Raw genomic sequence first — 5899 nt, forward strand, 5'->3', positions numbered from 1 at the left:
TATCTCCTCTCTTACCCTTCCGTCTCCTCCCCATCTCTCTGGCCACAGTCAGGGAAAGGGTCTCCATTTCCAAGGACTCGTGATTAAATTGGGCCCACCTGGATAATTCAGCATACTCGCCTCATCCCAAGGTCCTTAACCTTAATCACATCACAAAATCCCTTTGCCGTGTAACAAACACATTCACATTTCAGGGATCTTGCTCATCCTTGGGGCCATTAATATGCCTATCACATTGTGTTATTTAAATATTATTAAAACGATTAATTTCAATTTTTTTAACTTTTCTTAATGTGCCTACTAAAATATTTTAAGTTACCTATGTGGCCTTCTTTTGTGGCTCACATTATATTTCTATTGGACAATATGATATTCGAAAGTGAGAAACACAGAGATCAAGAGATTTGTCAAAATTTATAAATCAACTCAATAATGGTGCTAAAAACTTTGAAGTGGCTCAGGCTCAGGGCTCAGACTTCCCTTTCCATACGCATCCTGGGTGATCTCATCCTGCCTAATGACTTTACTGCTATTTACGCACTGATGACTCCAAACGTTTTATCGTCAGCCCAGACCTCATCCTTGAACTGTAGTCTCATATATACACCTACCTACTTAATGTTTCACTTGGATGCCTAATACCATCTCAAATGTAATAAGTCTCAGTCTGAACCCTTGCTCTTCCCCAGCACCAATCCCACTCTGCTGCTCAGACAGTTTTCCCCCATCTCAGTAAGGCCCCAAACCGCAAAGGTAACATTGGCTATTCTATTTGTTTCCGGACCCACATCCAATATATCAGCAAGTTCTGTCAGTTCTACCTGTGAAATACATCCAGTTTCTGCTCATTCTAGGTACCCTCCCACCTGGTCCAAGCCACCCTTGTCTTTCACCATGGTTAACTCAACAGCCCCATAACTTGCCTCTATAATTTCATATTCCTCCCTTTCAGTTTATTTTTAATAGAGCAGCCAAAGTTATCATGTTAAAACACATACATCACATCATTTCTCATCTTAAAATTCTCCAACGATTTTCCATCTCGGTTGAAAGAAAAACTGAGTTCCTTACTATGTTCCACAAGACCCTTTATGGTCTGGACCCCAGCTACTGCTTTGACCTCATCACTTACCACTCTCTGGTTGGCTTACACCACTCATTTGTACTTGCCTCCTTGCTGTTCCTCAGACATGCCAAACATGCTCCCACCTCAGGGCCTTTGCACCTGCTGCACTTACTGTTCCCTCTACTTCAGCAGTCATTCTCCAGAGAGCCCCATGTCTCGTTCCTTCATTTTCTTTAGGTCCTTAATCAAACACCAACTTTCACCATCCTCGTTCCTTCACCCTTTCCCGCTACCCTGCTTTATTTTTCTCCATGAAACACCACCTGGCACACTAAATATTTTCTTGTTTATCTGTTTGCTGGCTGTTTCTGCTCAAAGAAATGTATCCATAAGCACTGAGCCTTTCATCTACTTTGTTCATTCCTATATCTCTAGCATCTAGAATAGTGACTTGCACATAGTAGGTGCTCAATAAATACATAAACTAATTGACTCAGAAAGAATTCATAATGTTAGGCTGAATAATTAAGAATGAGCTAGATAACCATGCATTAAATATTTTTTTCAGAACTGTATTGTTTGGTTCTAGCAGATCTTTAAAGGCATCTTTCAAGAGTTAGCCACCTTAGCCAATTTTCAGATAAGAGTCTCATTCTTCAAAGAGCTAGTGGTTTTGGCTTCTCTGGTGGCTCAGTAGTTGAGAGTTTGCCTGCCGATGCAGGGGACATGAGTTCGTGCCCGGGTCCGGGAAGACCCCACATGCTGCAGAGCAGCTGGGCCCGTGAGCCATGGCCGCTGGGCCTGCGTGTCCAGAGCCTGTGCTCCACAACGGGAGAGGCCACAACAGTGAGAGGCCCGCGTACCGCACACATGCACAAAAAAAGAGCTAGTGGTTTCAAATCCTAGTTGCCCTTTTGCCATTCAAAATCAGTTTTTCTTATGTAGATAATTGTTTAAATCTAGTCTTTAGAACTGACAAGGGAAAATGTAGATAATTGCTGTTACAATAAATGGAAAAGCAGCAAAAACTACTGATATTTTCAGTTCATTTAACCCCTAATCAACTGTCAAACAGAACATCCTTCCCAACTGACAGCTTCATTTAGCAAACTAAGGGGCCTGCCTGCTTGTCTCAGGCTCCTGTCACATCAAGAGTCTCAGAAAGCAAACTAATTGCTTATCACCTAAGAAGAACAGGAACAGGGGCATTATATTTTCTTATTACTGTACAACTTTATTTCTCTTTTTGCTAATGCTTTTGGAACTGGTGATGTCAATTTTTGAATTGCATTTTTTTCATCCCATACAGAAAGCAGTGCTGCTTCAGAGAGGCAGAGACCAACAGGTGGGCTCCTAGATTGATTTGTGTCACATGAAAGATACTCAAGGATACTCCTCGAAATACTCTTGTGAGGGGACGATTGAGCAAGGAGTTCAAGAAGGAGGCAAGAGCAGCTGGAAGCAAGATGCAGGGGGTTTGAGGTTCCTAGTTAACATCCACCAAGACATGAGATGGGGGAAAAAACCCGACCTTCTCTATGACTACCTTCTCTACTGAGTAATAGCAATAGACCCAATAGTAATAGTAATAGACCCATTAAAAAAAATAAAAAATAAAACCCCACAACTTCTAGTCTAAACTCCAAAGCCCCTAGAGATTTTCATTTCTCTTTCTCAGTTTCTAAATTCCTCTGCCTTATTTCTTTGCCTTCTCTCTTCTCTCTCTGTAGGACTTTCAGTTGTTGTTTTCACTGATTATACTTTTTTTTTTTTTAGCGGTACTTGGGCCTCTCACTGTTGTGGCCTCTCCCGCTGCGGAGCACAGGCTCCAGACACGCAGGCTCAGCGGCCATGGCTCACGGGCCCAGCCGCTCCGCGGCATGTGGGATCTTCCTGGACCGGGGCACAAACCCGTGTCCCCTGCATCAGCAGGCGGACTCCCAACCACTGCGCCACCAGGGAAGCCCCATTGATTATACTTTTTGTAAACAAATTTCTACTCTTAGTTTTTTGAGATAGTGGGATAAAGGGTACAGTATTTCCCTTTTTACTTAGATTTTTTTTTATACTACTACATTTTGAAATTTAAAAGTAACAAAGTAGGGACTTCCCTGGTGGTGCAGTGGTTAAGAATCCACCTGCAAATGCAGGGGACATGGGTTCGAGCCCTGGTCCAGGAAGATTCGACATGCTGCAGAGCAATGAGAAGCCCACACACCGCAACAAAGAGTAGCCCATGCTTGCCATAACTAGAGAAAGCCTGCGCACAGCAACGAAGACCCAATGCAGCCAAAAATTAATTAATTAATTAAATTTTTTTAAAGTAACAAAGTAAACAGAAGATACATGTATTAGAGCAAAAGTGAAAACCACTCTGATGCAGTCCTGGACACACTAGTACTTAAATGCTCTTTACGTATTTTCATCTTGTATTAAAGTCATTCTTGGGAATTCCCTGGCCTTCCAGTGGTTAGGACTCCGCACTTCCACTGTGGAGGGCGCGAGTTTGGTCCCCGGCCAGGGACCTAAGATCTCACAAGCTGCGCAGCACAGCCAAAGTCATTCTTGATATAATACTGATCTCCACAAATATATGTCCAGGAAAAAAACTACACAATCTCTAAACTGAACTTGAGAGCAGGGACTTTGTCTTTTCATCCATTCTTTAATTCAATAAAAGCAATTATTGAGTGCTTAAAAATACCTGGAGCTAAGTTTATAACCTGAGCAAAAGAGATACAATTTGTTTCCAAAAGGATTTTAAAGTGAAGGGATTGTTTTGTTTCTTTGCATCCAGGAGTCTCACAAATGCCAGGAATATAGGGGACACTGGATAAATGTTGGTTTAACTAATTACTAACTGCCTTGGGTGCCAGGGCCTTCGTTATAGTCTCCCCAAATCCCTGAGGCAATTTTTATTCAACTATTCTTTTTCCATTCAAAATTTCAATCTCACCTATGCATTTGCAGACAACCTGCTCCCCCAGACAGTAAACACAAACCACATGAACAACTCTCTGTAAAATGGGGGTAGGAGATGGGAGGGGCCGTGTAGGAATCATAGATCAGTCTGTAAGTCACCGCCCTTTCTTTAGGAAGTTAGTATTGCTCTGTTTATGACCCCTGTAGGAGCTTAATACATAGAGATCTCTGATGAAAGAGTTAATGAAGGGGGGCTTCCCTGGTGGCGCAGTGGTTGAGAATCCGCCTGCCGATGCAGGGGACACGGGTTCGTGCCCCGGTCTGGGAAGATCCCACATGCTGTGGAGCGGCTGGGCCCGTGAGCCATGGCCGCTGAGCCTGTGCATCCGGAGCCTGCGCTCCGCAAAGGGAGAGGCCACAACAGTGAGAGGCCCGTGTACCACAAAAAAAAAAAAAAAAAAAAAAAAAAAAAAAAAGAGTTAATGAAGGGGTATATGCTATTAAAAATAATAATAATTCAGAACAAGAAGATAGAAATTAATACGGCTGGTTTTTTAAGGAAAAAACCCTGTGTGTGTATGTGTGTGTGTGTGAAGGGGAGGATTCCAATGAATTTGCTGTTGCTCAAAACATCTTTGGAATTCCTTTCGGTAAAATTATTCATTAAAAAAATACCCTAAGGATAGGTTTAACTAAAGCTTTTGGATACAGCTGAGATACAAGGGATTTCTTTTGGTCAGTCACAAGATAAAATTCTACTCAGCATTTCTCAAATTGAGATCCCTTTTATACTAGTCTTAAAAATAAACCAACAGAAGAGTTATGTGGCCAAAAAAGTTTAGGAACTACTTCATCCTATTCTCTACCCTGGAGATTTACAAAGTATATTTCTTTATGTTATCAGCTCCTTGCTGCTTAATTATGGATTCCCAAATGAATTTGACTAAGAAGCCTTTTAAAAAAAATTATGCCTATCAACATTGGAAAAAAATTTATTGAGGTATAATTGATATAGAACAAGAAAATCTTGTTTTAAAGTAACACGTGCTTTTCTTGTGTAATTTTAATTTTTTTCTAAAAACACTTACTTGAACATATAGATTTTGGATATACCTCTGATTTTTAAAAATCAGTTACTAAAATCAGTTACTGTAGCAAACATTGTGAGTTATATTTTCATATCCATTTTTCTCTTCTACCTTTACAAAACAAAACAAATCCCTTTTTTTCAATGTGGCAAAGTATTCAGCTACAAACACTCACCTAATCTCCATCCCTTTGTGGTGTTGTGCCCAAGTTTTAGCAAATGAGATCTAAGCAGAAGTAACTAGGTAAGGCTTCTAGGGAAGCCATTTAAAAGGTAAAAATTCTGCTGGTGTGCCCATATAACCTTTTTTCCTCTGTCCCTCTCCCCTGCCTGGAGCACAGTCATGACACCTGAAGGGGAGCCAGCATCTTGCATCCATGAGATTGAAAGCCACAGTCTAGGAAGAGTAGAGCAGCAAGATGGAAGCAGCCTAGTCGGCTGAGGGCATCACGGGGCTGCCCTGGGCTCCAGAACTTTTTTTTGTTTCAGAAAAACACACTTCTTTCTTGTTTAAGCCATTGTCTGTCACATTTTGTGTGTGTGTGTGTGTGGTACGCGGGCCTCTCACTGTTGTGGCCTCTCCCATTGCGGAGCACAGGCTCTGGACGCGCAGGCTCAGCGGCCATGGCTCACGGCCCAGCCGCTCCGCAGCATGTGGGATCTTCCCGGACCAGGGCACGAACCCACGTCCCCTGCATCAGCAGGCGGATTCTCAACCACTGCGCCACCAGGGAAGCCCTGTCACATTTTCTTTTAATTTTAACCAAACACATTCCTAATCAAGAGTCACATTTATGATCACATTTCCCATAATTTTTATCTTG

This window comes from Kogia breviceps, chromosome 12, assembly GCF_026419965.1.
Source record: "Kogia breviceps isolate mKogBre1 chromosome 12, mKogBre1 haplotype 1, whole genome shotgun sequence".
In the NCBI taxonomy this organism is placed as follows: Eukaryota; Metazoa; Chordata; class Mammalia; order Artiodactyla; family Physeteridae; genus Kogia; species Kogia breviceps.